A 14,679-nucleotide genomic window follows, 5' to 3' on the forward strand; every position below is an offset into this window, starting at 1 on the left:
ATAGCAGTGACAACTTAAGGCATCCCTTGAGTACACCTGATAATTACCATCATACGCTCCACTGCCTTACTAATGGAGCTTCGCCATTGCATCCCACCCTGTCCTCCTTTTCCTTTCGCTCACATATTCACTTTCGGTAAACAGAATCTCACGTGTTTATCGCTCGTTTTGTTAAACCAGGGCGAGGGGCGTGTGCGGGTACCTGGATGGGACTTTTCTCATTTCATTTTCAATTCCCCCTTTTCACCCCGACTTCTATTTGATACTGTTCCTCCGCTGCTGCAGTTCCTTGCCCACTTCCTTTACCGTCATGCAAAAAACTGATAAACTTACTTCCCAGAGATGGGAGAGACCCGATTATTACAGTGCCAGAGGGGTCTTATCGAGCTGCTGGGTGCAGAGATAGAAAGCACGGCACTGGCTAGTCGCTGACAGCTGCCGTGACGGCGTGTTACCTGTGGCTGTCCTGCGTAAAGTGTTGTGTGTGTAAGTGGCATGGTCTTTCTCTAAGAGGCATCGCTATCAGCTTATCAGGCCGATCCACTTCATTTGATGCTGGATCAGAGGACACGACGCTGCACAATCTCACACATGGATATATAAGTAATTTACGGGAGAGTTATTTTCATGGGAGATGTTTTTCCTCAAGTAAAGTAAGTGTGAGAGTGTTTTCTATTTTTTCATTGTTTACTTCCAAAATCCCGATTCTCCTCCTCCTCCTCCTCCTCCTCACGGCCTGCCTTGTGTTATTGACTCATACCACACAGCTCTGATAAACATACCCTATACATTTCCTTCCTGCACTTATTGGGGTCAATGTTGACCTCTGTACTGTAGCTGTCTCAATCTATGCTGTATGAGGGCCAGTTTTTTTTTTTGAGCCGCATGCTGGGTGGGGTTAGAGGGGCTAACATTCCTTACTAATTGTGTGCGCCCGACATCCTGCCCTCCTCTCACTGTGTGTATGTCTGTGTTTATGCTTCATGGTGCAGAATAGTTTTGAAAATTGCCACCAAGACATGCATTTGTGCACTCGACCTTTGCCATGCAAAGGTCAGAGGCGGGGTTAGGTATTACGTTTCAATGGTCTGCTGTTACGCTGCAACAAGAACAAGGTCGGGGTCACGTCGCAGGACATTTGTTCAAGGTCTCTCCGAATAAACAGTGTATTTCAAATGAATAGTTTTTGTTACAGCCCTCAAGGATGTACTGTTTCTGATGCATTTGCTATATTTGCCAAAAGACACAGTGCAATATTGATTCAATGTGCGCCCGCCACATAAAAGATTCGAAGATTCAGCCTCCAGGTGAGCAGTTATTTTGGTGGAGAACGCATTTATGTGCACAAGAAATAATACATTCCAGTTGTGTGGCCGTAGCGACGGTGGTTTATTTAAAATCAACAGAGGCAGAATTCAGCTGTTATCAGTGATATCCTGGCTACACAGCCGCACAAAAGATTCACACACAAATCTAATCTTGTGTAAACGTGCCGCCTTATGTGAGTTAAGCGCAAAATAAAGGCCGTGCAAATGTAAGGGTATGTTAACTTTTGAGGTCTGACAAGAAATATGTTAGAGCTCAGTATTTAAATCAAACCATTGCTCTCTGTCAATATTACTTCATAACTGGCATCTTTAATTTTTTATTAACAGCAAAACGCAAGCGAAACCACATGATCCCGTTTCAAGATGAGCATGTTGTTCATCACAACGTAGGATTTCTCCTTGATTGATCTACAGCTGCATCCAAAATGTGATGCTTCAGTTTTCCTATATGGAACCAGATGTGTTCTTTTACATGTGAGATGTTTTGTGGCTGTTTAATTTAACTGGAACTGAAACCTCCGACTCCCCTCCACTTACTGCTGTACTTACACAAGCTGTGTCTTCTCATTGTAATTTTCAATTCAATGTCATTTCAATCTCAATTACTAGGAGAAAAAAAAAACGTGAAATATTTCCGTAAAACTAAAAAATGCTTTCATTTTTTTGGGTAATAGCATGCGGCGTCCCAGGTGTCACACGGTATCCATCAGTGCTATATTATTTATAGATGTGAGGATGGACCACTGAGATAAAAGTAACACTCTTTGTGGCTTTTCCAGCGTTCTGTGGATAACATACTTCTGCAGGCGGGGACTTTCCAAGTGATACATGAGCCGATACCCCCACCCTACAATCCCCCGTGTGACACACCAATCAGTGAGTCGAAGCTTAGCTCAGGGGAGATTTTCAGGCTTACCTGCTGTCAGCAATAGGGCATCTCTTTCTCCCCATGTTTGTCTGCGTGACAGAGTTTGTGTGTGTGCGCGTGCGTGTGACTTTATAAATCATCCCATCACTCTGTGGAGCAGCTGTTAATAGCATTACGGCATTACGTGGTGTGTATGTGTTTGTGTCAGATCACTCGAGGTCTTCTGCCTCCCTCACATAAAGTGTGCCCCCAGGTGAACTCACAATTTTTCAAAGGTACTTCAAGACATGCTAACTCACATGAAACAACATGCTCTGGTATGTAGCTGGAGAGTTACTAGGCCTTGTGGTGCAGGAGGACGATGCCTGGGAAAAATAACTGTGTAAAATGGTGGAATAAATTGCTGTGTATCCACGGCAACGCGGCCAGTCTACGGTGTTTTAAGAGAAGTGTGTGATGATTGCAAGTGAAGCCAAATGGAGTCCCTTTGGGGCTTACCTCTTTGTAGTGTGGCTCCTTTTTGTGAAAACCATTACTGAAAATGCACGTGTGTTTGCTCGAGTATGTGTGTGTGTGTGTGTTTGATCTTCCTTGACATAGTATCGTCACTGCTAATGCATTATCAGGGTACGGTGCGATCTCTCCCTTCTGATACACCCAAACCTTTTGAGATCAGCCAGTGCAGGTCCATTAGTGCTTGCATATACTCACGCACACACAAACATGGCCTTTTTACTTACTTTGTTGTCTTTGTCCCTTCTCAGTCTGAAATGACACTGCTTTTTTTTGGTACAAACCACCTCCAGTCTTGATTTACACATCAAAGGACCAAGCTGTGGATTGAAAAAGAAAATTTGTAGTTGAATGCAAGAATGATTTTGAATTTGTACTAAAGTGGTGGAACCTTAAAATCATTTTTCTTTCTTTTCTTGCAGTTTCACTGCCTGCTATTGACTTTGATTGGCTTTGAACTTGGCGAGGGTTCCTGACTGCCACCATTTGGCCATTTCCATACCAGACCTGACTCAGACCTACAGTGTGGTGGCCTGGTTTGTTGGTGTGTTGGCAATGTTCTGCAATTATGCTGTTTAAACACAAAAAAGGGTGAACTTTTTCCATCCGTGCGCCCAGTAAGAGACATCAACAACAATCCCAGCTGTTGCAGTCTGCATTGACTCAGTGAGTCAGGTTTCTGAGCTATCCATCGGGTGTTATGACCTGGCAGACAGATAGCAACCTTTGAAAGCACCCACATGTCTCTTAAAAGTGGTCGCACCCTCGATTATGCATAATTTTAAACCTGAATATGAACATGAATGGCGAAATTAGCTATAGAGACTGAAAATGTTTGATCTGGTTATGGGGCCAACCTTAAGTGGCCATTAGAGGAAAATCAGGTTCTGGCACTGATCTTGGTCTCATTTACCAGCGTCTGAGGTTTTCATTTGCCTAAAACTAGCAAACAAACTTTAGTATTGGAAATTAGCCCAAACTCTTCCAGAGCAGCAGTAGCTAAATGATTCGTCCGATACCCTCCAGTGCTAAAGCATCGATTCATCCTACAGGTTAAATTTGACTATTTTTGGGAGATCTAATCGTACACTTATTTCTGGTGAATGCTAATGGAGAGTTGTGTTGGAATCTGTTGCATGTTTTTTTTTTTTTGTTTTCTTTTCAAAGGCTGTTATACTGTAACTCTGAATCTTCAACAGAAATATATGAATTGGGACACAAACTGTGACATATTCAGTAACTGCATTCATAAGCATTTAGTTCAGAAGACGGTTTCATATAAATAATTCATGCAAAAAATATATATATATCAGTGTAGTGTACATATGTTGCATAAAATTCAAATATAATTCAACCATTACTGTGTTCACATTTATATATACTGTATATATATATTCACTAAACTGCTTTCCACCAAAGTGCACATAGTCCCATAAATTCGCAACAATTTTCAGTATGAATGCATAATGCCTCCCCCTCCTCTATATATCTGTCTGTCTCTCTGTCTGTCTCTCTCTCTTTCTGTTGTGGTGGTTTATGCAAACAATAAGGGAGTGGGGCAAAATGTATTTATATGTGGGTGGGATGGAGACTGATAGCCACAACATTCACTCACCCTTCAGCTTCCATATAATGACCATAAACACATGTGTTGACAAAGCCTCATTTTAATCACTTATTCACATATTCATCACCTCTCGGAGGCACATACCACATCACAAAGTATCCCACTAACACACATACACACACACGCACTACTGCCTCTCAGTGTGCTCTTGTAGCTATTAGGCTAGTATCATTAAAGCGCTTCAGACTAATTATCTCCCCTGATGAGCTGCAGGTCTCAATGGGACGGCAGGGAGAAATCCTGCATGATTGACTTGGCCTGTGTTATTTCCAGTGAGCCATTAGCCTAGTGCAGAGAAACACATACATGCACACCCCGGTGGTAATGTAAGTCACTTCTCAATATTCATTTAAATATCAGTAAAAAAAAAAAAACGCCAGAGGAAAAACGAATAATACACAGTGATGCCGGTGTGAAAGTGTGCTTGTGGTTTGTGCACCTTCTCTCAGTGTGTGAGTCTTCGTTTGAGTGCTCGTTCGCCACTTTTCCCGTCTCATGAGCCAGGTGCCACAGGGGAATGCTGGGAATGTTACTCGCCGATGAGTGATGTTGACAGTTTGCCAGAGAAACGGAGCAATGGAGGGAGATGGAAGAAGGGAGGGGGAGCCTTGCATTCACTCCGCAGATATTGTACCCAACCCCGATAAGCTCTGTCATACCCCAGGAAAAAGATTTCTCCCATGTATCATCGTTCATTTTAATTCCTTCATTAATCAGTTTATGCCACGTGTTTAGGCAACTGAAGATGATATTTGTTTTTTAATGTAGGCCAAGCTGGCATGGTTGAGTTATGAAAGCCAGAAAAGAGGGTGGGGGAGGTAGGGAGGACTTTTTGAAAATGGGATATAATTTATGGTAGTTTGGTTGCAGGGAGTGGAAGAAGAAGGAAAGACGTGATGGTTAACCATTAATAAAGATAAGCATATAATAGCTTACTGGGCATAGAGAGCAGATTCCACAGTGAGTGGATTGTGTAGGTTAAATTCTGAAAAAGTGTATCTGAGCAATGCAGTCCAAGAAGCAGTGTCCTTTTAAATGCTCCTATATCTAAATAACATATCACTTTTTGTTATGCTATATTATTTTGCAATCTTTGAGGGGTTGTGGTTAACCCGACACACCAAATGTTGGAACACTGTCTGTTGAAACCATAGGCACTTTTGAAATATGCCTTGCAGATATTCAGATGAAACATCTGTCTGTGGCTTGCTGTCACTAGCTCATTTTGAACAATCACATCAACCATAACGTACAGTAGGAGAGTGCGGAAGCAGAAACACGACAAACCACAGTCCAAGAAGCATTATTAGCTAGCAAGCAATTGTGTGCATGTTTGCATGATGGCATTAAAACCAAAAAGTACCACAGCATGTCTCAAACCACTTATAGTTGCTATTTTAAAAATGTGTGAATTTACATTTGAGGGGTATAGGTACAGGTAGTTGTGTTGTATAGTGACTGGCTACATTGTGCAAGTGGAGAGACCAACAAAAGGCTTTCAAAAGCCAATGTGAGGAAACTGCAGCTGTTGCAGTCTGAACTGTGAATACTGCACTGTGAAAATTTGAAATTGTAGGTGTAGCACGTTTTTTTCTCTACTTCCTCTAACTACCATTATAATAATGGTAGTTAGAGAATTTATATAATTGTGAGATAGAAAGGATTTCAGTGTTTATTGGGTTAATTTAGCAGTCTCTAATGATTTGTTACAGCAAAATGCTACAGCTCTGGTTTTGCGTTGTTTGGTCTTTTACCTTTGATGTGAAGCCACCATAGATTCTCCTACATGCTTAGAAAAAGACGAGTAACTGTACAGGCTATAATGTGCAACTTCACCATTGGTTGCCACTAACTCCTACACACTAGTCTTCAAGGCATTATTTATTTATTTATTGTTGTTTTCTTTTCAGTTGGTTATCCATGAAGGGGATTTACAGTATTTTGTGCTATTTTAGCTATTAACGTGTAGTTGTCTATTTTTGACTGGCCTTTTCTCCATTGCAAGTTCATAATGTTCTTAAATGTGTGGTTTTACGACCAGTATGTTATGTTGAACGTTGGCATATTTATCCTGAGCTTACCATGACAAATTCCTAACGTCTGATGTAGCGAACTTCCAACTGTGTTGTTTGACCTCACTCAATGGCTTTGAGGCATTGTATTTGAGGGGGAAATGTGAGGCTGAATTTCAGCTGGAGTTTTCAGAGGAGAACAGAGTGTGCAGAAGAACATTAGGTGTTGAGGTGGAAATAATTACAGAGACGCTTCCAAAGCAAACCAGGAACCACACCCTCTTTGGACGGAGACTCGCTAAGAGCCTACAGACGGCAGATCATTTTGGATTCATTATACACAAAGGAGCCAAGAAAATTCCAAATTAATTAGATGTCCTGTCTGTTTGAATAAGAATCCTTTGTATCCATTACAAAAGTTTGCAATTACAGACACAGTGGCTGTTACATTAAACTGGTTTCAGTCAAATCCCCAGAATCATGAACTATTGTTATCCAAACTGAAAGAATAAAACAAACACAAGCAGCCACTTCCAACCCGTCACCAATTAATATCACACTGCTCTCTAAAGTGACATCTCAGCTTCCAAAGTCAGTCCCTCAGTTTGCTCTCCATCTCCCGCTGAGGTGGGAAAAGAGGAGGAAAGGGGGTGAGGAATGGGGAGAGAAATGCCGAGAACAGATGGCAGAGTGGCCCCTGTGTTCGACTGCATGGGTGATTATGGACACAGCTGTCAGTCACTTCGCATGTAAGTGTGTGTGCTTGATGTGTGTTGTGTTTGATTTTGTGCGTGCGCATGTTTGTCTGTGTGTGTCTCCGACTCCCCCATGTGTTCTACAGTTCCTTTGTACTCAGCTCGCCTGGGTGATGGTACATTACATCCATGTGTTTATTGCCGTAACATATTTTTGGAATTATCCTGGTGTCTGGGCAGAGGCGAATGTAAGATTCACATCTCCTGTTCACACTCTGATCTCCCTCTCTCACTGGGTTCCTTCATTATTAGGCTTTACCCCCATCTAGTGGCACTATGTATTATTGTTGCTATCTGCACGACATGATGCCAGACTCCCAGACACACCTCATTACCATGCTCCCTCTGTTTGACTTAATTTGTTTTCATTGTATTAAGCAGAAGCTGCATTCAAAGAGTCTCCTTCCGAATAACATTTCCATTATTTTTTAAATGACAGGTACCCATCTAAAACACAAAAGTCCACTAACAGCCTTTCCTTTCTTAAAAGTCATTAACATTCAAATTATTAAAATTCCCTCGAATTACCTTTCAGGTATTTTCAGGACATCATAACAGCTGTAGTGGTCAGCCTCGTAGCGAGAAGGTTCAGGGGTCAACCCCGTGGCCAGCTGAGGCCCCCCTGTGTGACGTTTGCATATTCATCCTGTCCTGTTTTCTCTGGGTGTTTCAGCTTCCTCCCTGATTGAGATTAATTGGTGACTCTAAATCGACATGAGGTGTGTGTGTCTTTTCAACAGGTTAATATCACGTTTATACGGCCCCTTTTCAGGCTGACCCATTACATCATATAATAAACACGAGTCATTCATGCCACTGACCGGCATTTCAAATAACAGTTAGAAGGATAATAGTACAGCTTTTTCAATCTGGCGCGTAATGTGCGTGCTACTTATGATCCAGATAAGATGTGCGCTATTCGTCAGGTGGTTCTTCTACCAGCTCAGTTTATCTTCCTCTGCAACCAGCTTTCTTGGATGTTTTTGTTCTGGGGCCATATGCCAGTGCAGCAGTTGTAGCACATGTGCACACGCGTTATCCACTTAAAGGTCCAATCCAATCGCTTTATCTGGGTGTCTCAATTGGATAAAGAGAACTCCGTCGAAGTCAGATTAAGCCAATAATTAGTTTTTTTCACATGCATGTAAATGTACTGACCGCGAATGGTTGTTTGTGCTCACTTGCTACGTTTGCTTACATCCTGGGGGCTAAGCCTCCCCTGTCCTTAAAACCTATTGACGGCCCTGCTTGTGACACAGGGTGTACCCCATCTTTTGCCCAATGTTGCCTGGAATAAGTTCCAGCCACCCCGAAACCCTTAAAGAATAAGTTGTATCATGTATAATCATGTTACTAGTACTCCGAGGAAAGCGAGTTTAGTATTCATTCTCCATCATTTGATCTATTGTTAATATAAAAGTACTAATTAGAGCAGCTTTAGAGACAGTTTGTCATAATGCCTTCATTTATTTCTTCTTAGAAGATCAGACAGACCCACATATTTGTCTTTAAAAAAAAAAAGTGGTGCAAGATCTTTAATTAAGGAGATGACAGTTTCATGATTTAATGTTTGACTTCGCGGCGATGTCTAATTCCCTGTCACTGACACATGTAAAACACGGCATTTGTGAAAAGTGCAACCAAATCCACTGTGGAAAATCTGCTGACTGAATGACTAGGTAACAGGTAACAAAAGATATTTTATTCACAGCTTGCACTACTTAATTTCATAGAGGATATGTAAAGACTGTATGACAGTTTAATTTGTCTTTGTACATTAATGAGTGGTTACGTTTTATCTCTGGATAATTGTGTCTCTCACATAGTCATCACTGGAGTGGTTGAAGTGGGTGCGTATTAGTCCATTACTCTGCTGATCCAGTCATTGTACATGCACAGCTTAGTGTAGACGGTTGGGTCAGCTGGATTGTGTCATGCTGTTTATGGGAAATTCATGCAAAAGAGCAAGTTGAAACGGAATGAAGTTGCAACAAGACAGTAAAAAAGACACAAATGGCACAACTGAAGGCAGTGAATATAATGCTTTGGACAGTTTCTTTGTCCACTCTTACCATGGTCTGTGTTTGCCTGGCCAGCTCAGACCATGCTCAGGCCCCAGAACAGACACTCAGGGAAAGTGTTCCTGCAGGTTGGATCTTCAAGTGTATAAAAGGCGCAGTTATACACTTCAGGCAGTGAGTAGGCTCATTCATTCCAAACAACAAAACCATGTATTTCAAATCATACGGGTGTCTCATGTGAATTTCTAACATGGTGAACACTGGTTCATATAATCAGTACCATCAATCATTTCTTTTTCCTTATTATTTGTAAAAATGATTCTTCCTCGTGGGTTATTTCTCATTTTTATGCATCACCACTTCTTACACTGGAGCATAAGTTCTAAAGCTTGAGTAAATACTATTTTCAAGGTCTACCTCTTTTAATTAGTCATGATCACTGACTGGGCATTTTGGCATGCAATTAGATACTGCTCTGATTAAAGGAAGTCATGATTGAAATAGAATATTCATTCGTGCCTTGTCAGAGCTCCGATGACCAGAATATTAATGAGCCTTCCAGCAGGTACATTCCCACCTGCTGATGAATCCAACATTTTCAGGAGTCATGGTCAAAATGTAAAAGTAGCAGCGCTGCATTCTGTGTCTCTCACGATTAGCTTACATTTCTGCTAAGTGCTTTCTCTTGTAAAGAGGTCAGTGATAGTTGTTCCCTGGTGTCAGAGTGAAAAAGCAACCAGTCAGAGTAGCAAACATTTCAACGACTGTAGTAATCTGCTTTAGCAGAGGAGGAATTAAGATTATTCCAGAGAAATCACAATTCCTCATTCACTGAGAGATGTGTATGAGGAAATAAGCTTTACTCCAGTCGCATCTGTTGCAGTCTGCATCACGACAGTTACAAATTACATTTCTTAGTGGAGGTTTGATGCTGAAGCACAGATAAAAAGTCTGAACAATAAACATGAAGCTGCTGCCTGCAGCTGATTATTTAAATGAAGAAGAAGACAGGACACAAGCAGGACAAAGCTGGACTCTGACCCTGACTCTGTCCAGTAGTTAGGCTTACTAATGTTATTAGCGAATAAGTGTATTTCCCAGCAATAGATAGGCCCCTTTAGCTGATAAACATTAAAAATGTTGTACTACAGGGAGTATTTTGGCTCTGTATTAAGGAACACTGTCTTATCCGATAGTCATACTAAATTCTAGCGTGTTGACAAGTTAATGAGGTGTAAAAGCCTCTAAATCCACTCACATTGATTTGGGATGGTGGAGCCCCAGCCACTGACATAACAGGTCTCTCTGGGCTTTAGGCACCGGCGGCTAGGCAGAGGAATAGGCTGGATGTACTGGTTGAAGTGAGTGGGCTCATGCCACGGTGAGGCTGCGGAGAGGTATGCCGTAGGGGCTGTGGCTGATCACTTTAGAAATATATATGTACTGCTCGGTGCCCTCCTCCGCAGTTTTGTCATGTTCCCCAAGAGATGCGATGGTGTCGTGGGATCTGCGGACAGAACAGAGACTCATTTATTAAGAACAGTAAACCTTAATCAGACATGAATAGCAAATTGATGTATGTGGTTTATTTGAAGAGAAACATTAATATATGCACTGGTTCTGTCAACATCACTGAGAGTTTTTAACATTGAAAGCTGCTTTACAGTGAAATATAACATCCTCTTAACATCAGTTATTAAAGAATATTACACCTATTCAGTGCTAACAAAAATGTTTGACCTATTCATAAATCACTTTTGGAAAGTGTAAATTCTGCTTTTCAGTCTCTTTGAGAAATGCACTCCCATCCAAAATTACTGGTGTAGTGAGGCCATCTCCTTTATTGGTGCAGAAGATGAACATGAGACGAGAGGTCAACATTTCAGCTTTTATTTCCAGGCATTTATATCTGGATACTGTTTGAACCCATCCATTTTTTGATGTGAGCAAAAATTTAAGTGCATAACATATTGAGTTGATTAGCAGCGATGCCTCTCAACGAGACATCACAACAGGCTTTTCTGGGTGGAGTTTGCATGTTCTCCCTGTGTCTGTGTGGGTTTCCTCCGGGTGCTCCACTTTCCTGCCACCCTGCACAGGCTTGTTAGGGTCACTGGTGATTCTAAATTGCCCACAGGTGTGAGTATGAGTGTGAATGGTTGTTTGTGTCTGTGTTAGCCCTGCGATAGACTGGCGACTTGTCCAGGGTGTACACCGCTTCTCGCCCGCTGACAGCTGGAACAGGCTCCAGCAACCCCCGTAATCCTAGTGAGGATAAGCGGTATGGAAGATGAGATGAGACATATTGAGTTGCTTGCAGTTACGGCATCAAGCCTGTGACCCTTGACATCAGCAGCCATTTGAGTTCTTCTTTTATGATGCTTTGTCACAGCCTCTTCCAGTTGTTGTTTGTTTTGGGGGGTTACTGCATTCTTCAGCTGGTAAAATGTATGCTCCATTGGGTTTAAGTCTGGAGACTGAAACCTTCCACTTCTTGCCCCCGATGACCTCTTTTATTGTTTCAGCAGTGTTTTTTTTTGGGTCATAGTCTTGCTGCAAGGTGAATGATCTTCCAAATAGTTTGGTTGCATCTTTCTTGGCAAACAAAATGTTTCTGTTGACTTCTGAGTTCATTTTGCTGCTGCCACCGTGTGTTACATCACCAATGAAGATTAATGAGTCTGCTGCAGAAGAAGCTATGCATGCCCAAGCAATAACACTACCTGCACTGTGTTTCACAGATGAATGTGTATATTTAGGTTTGGGTTAATCTTTGTCTCATCAGTCCATAAAAGTTCATCCTAGAATTTTTGAGGCTCATCTCTCTACTTTTGACAGATTTCAGTCTGGTCTTGATATTCTTCTTGTTAATGCTAATGAGAGGTTTGTATCTTCTGGTACTTTTGTTCATGAAGTCTTCTGTGGTATCTTCACTCCTGTCCACTGGAGTTTGTTGCTGGTTAACAGTTGTTTCAGGGTCTTTCTTTACAGCTCTCACAGTGTTTCTGTCATCAACGGCTGCTTGATGTCTGTCACTCAGTACACCACTGGTTTCTTTCTTCTTCAGGACATTCCAAATGGTTGCACTGGCTCTGGTCAACGTTTGTGACCAGAGCCAATGACTGTGGTTTCGCATCTTCTTTCAAATTCACAATTGCTAGTTTTCACCCATAGACAGCTCTCTGGTTTTCACACTGGCTACAATCTCTAACTATAAATACAGTCTGCATGGACAAACTCCAAATCTTAAACTGAGCATAGACATTGGTGTTTTTTATTGTTTGAATAATCAATGTAATAGGACACATCTGGACAACAAAACACGCCTGTTGGTCACATGTTCCAATACCTACGCTCACATGAAAAATGCGTGAGTTCAAACAAAAGGTCCATACTAGTTATACATCAGTTGCAGATGTAAATATCTGTTGTTGAGATATTATCTTTTGATGTCAAACCCAGATGTTTTCAGTCCATAGCAAAAATAAAGGCCCTTACTGTTCCTGTACTTCTGTAGGGGAGCATGTGTGTGAGATACTGACATAGCTGAAGAAAGAATGTCATAATGAAGTAGATAAGTTCTGATATGTTTGGGAGCCCAGACCATGCTAGGCCATGCCTGGGGATATGCTCCTGCAACAAAGTCAAACTATCAGGTCTAATATTCACTTGTTTTTCGTTATGTGTCATGGTAAATATCTACCTTCAAGCCCCAACAGAACGGCCAGAAGTAGAAGGTTCAAACTGTTTTTTTTTTTTTTTTGTTTTTGTTTTTTTTTGTAGTTGTGGCTCCAACTGTTAATGTACTGATGCACACAGGTTGGATCAGTCTTTCATCTTTTTATCAGAACAAGCTGCTTATAGGACAGAGCGAGGAACAGACTGGTTTATTACTAATCTGAATCATTGCCAGTTCAGTCATAACCTTTCTGTCCTATCAGAGACATTTTCAACACATCTGGTTAACATACTGTAGGTTCAAGTACGGTGACTGACCTGGTTTTCTGTAACTTTTTGTTCATTTCCAGAGTACACGGAAGACCCTTATTTATATAACCTTTCAGACATAGAACAGCTCCAGCTCCTTTTTTCATTTCTTTTTCATTGTGTTAAGACCAGCCAAGACCTGCAAGGCCCATATTTTTTTGTCTTAGTGGGATATATTAAAGTTATTTCTTATGGTTAGTCTATGCTACAGTAAGTGCACTCCAAAATGAGCAGTGGTGTCAGACAAATGGACAAAGCCTTCTTGTAGATCTACAAGAAGTAATATAAAGATAAGACACGATCCCCACTTCTCTTTATAAAAGTTAATATTTTACCATGATATGATTTAATAGTCTTAAAACATTGCACAACTCCGGTTGACTTTTTGAGAAGCCACTATATCTGCTAATAATATTCTCTTCCCCTCTGAGTTTCTGCCAAGATGAAAGACTCTCTGTTGTCAGATAGTAAATAAAAACTTATTTCTTTAATCGGGTATTGGCTGAGATTTCCTGAGCTCTGTTTTTGTGATGAGGTCTGCTGGTGAAAATACAAACCATAGGAGCCTGACTAAGGAAAAAGTGGATAACGGCTTAAGTTATTGATTATTCTATATGTTTTTTCGGCAAATAATTGTAATGTTCCCAAACTATTGTCACAAAACTATGTCAACAATATGTACCTCATGTAATACATAAACCAGTAACTAATGGCAAGGAATATCTCAAAGTAGTACAAGCATCTATGGGTTTGTGTATAGTAGAGAGAAAAAAAGAGAGAAAAGGGATTATTCTCTGGAATAATCTTAATTCCTCCTCTTCTGAAGCAGATTACTACAGTTGTTGAAATGTTTGCTGCTCTGACTGGTTGCTTTTTTACTCTGACACCAGGGAACAACTATCACTGACCTCTTTACAAGAGAAAGCACTTAGCAGAAATGTAAGCTAATCGTGAGAGACACAGAATGCAGCGCTGCTACTTTTACATTTTGACCATGACTCCTGAAAATGTTGGATTCATCAGCAGGTGGGAGTGTACCTCATTAATATTAATTTTCTCATTAATATTCTGGTCATCAGAGCTCTGACAAGATCTGTATAAAGTAAATATTCAGTCATTCAGACAGGATGTTGTTAGAGGGGCCTTTTGGTTCTATGGGTTGAGGGGAGGGGCCTCTGTGGATCATCCCACACAGATACTTGATCAGTTCGGGCTGTTCTTCATGTTTGAGTTTGAGTTGTTCCTAAACTGTTTTTGTGTGTGTCTGTGCATCGTGCTGGGGATGGCTGCTGCCATCAAGGAGTGTCATTGCTATGGGGTGGGGGTGTCTGGTCTGGTCTAGGTGGGTGCTACATGTCAAAAACATCCAATTAAAATTGAAAACCAAATTTGCAAACAGTGACCTGGAGCAGACCTCGCTCTCAGTTTTTGAGAGATTAAATTAAACAAGCTAAATCAAATTGCATTTTGGCCCTTGACAAAACGAATCCAAAACAGAGTTCTTCCCAGTCCAGACACCAAACTTTGCACCTGACACTCTATAACAAGTATTTGTCGGTTTAATTCCA

This window comes from Mugil cephalus, chromosome 11, assembly GCF_022458985.1.
Source record: "Mugil cephalus isolate CIBA_MC_2020 chromosome 11, CIBA_Mcephalus_1.1, whole genome shotgun sequence".
Classification (NCBI taxonomy): Eukaryota; Metazoa; Chordata; class Actinopteri; order Mugiliformes; family Mugilidae; genus Mugil; species Mugil cephalus.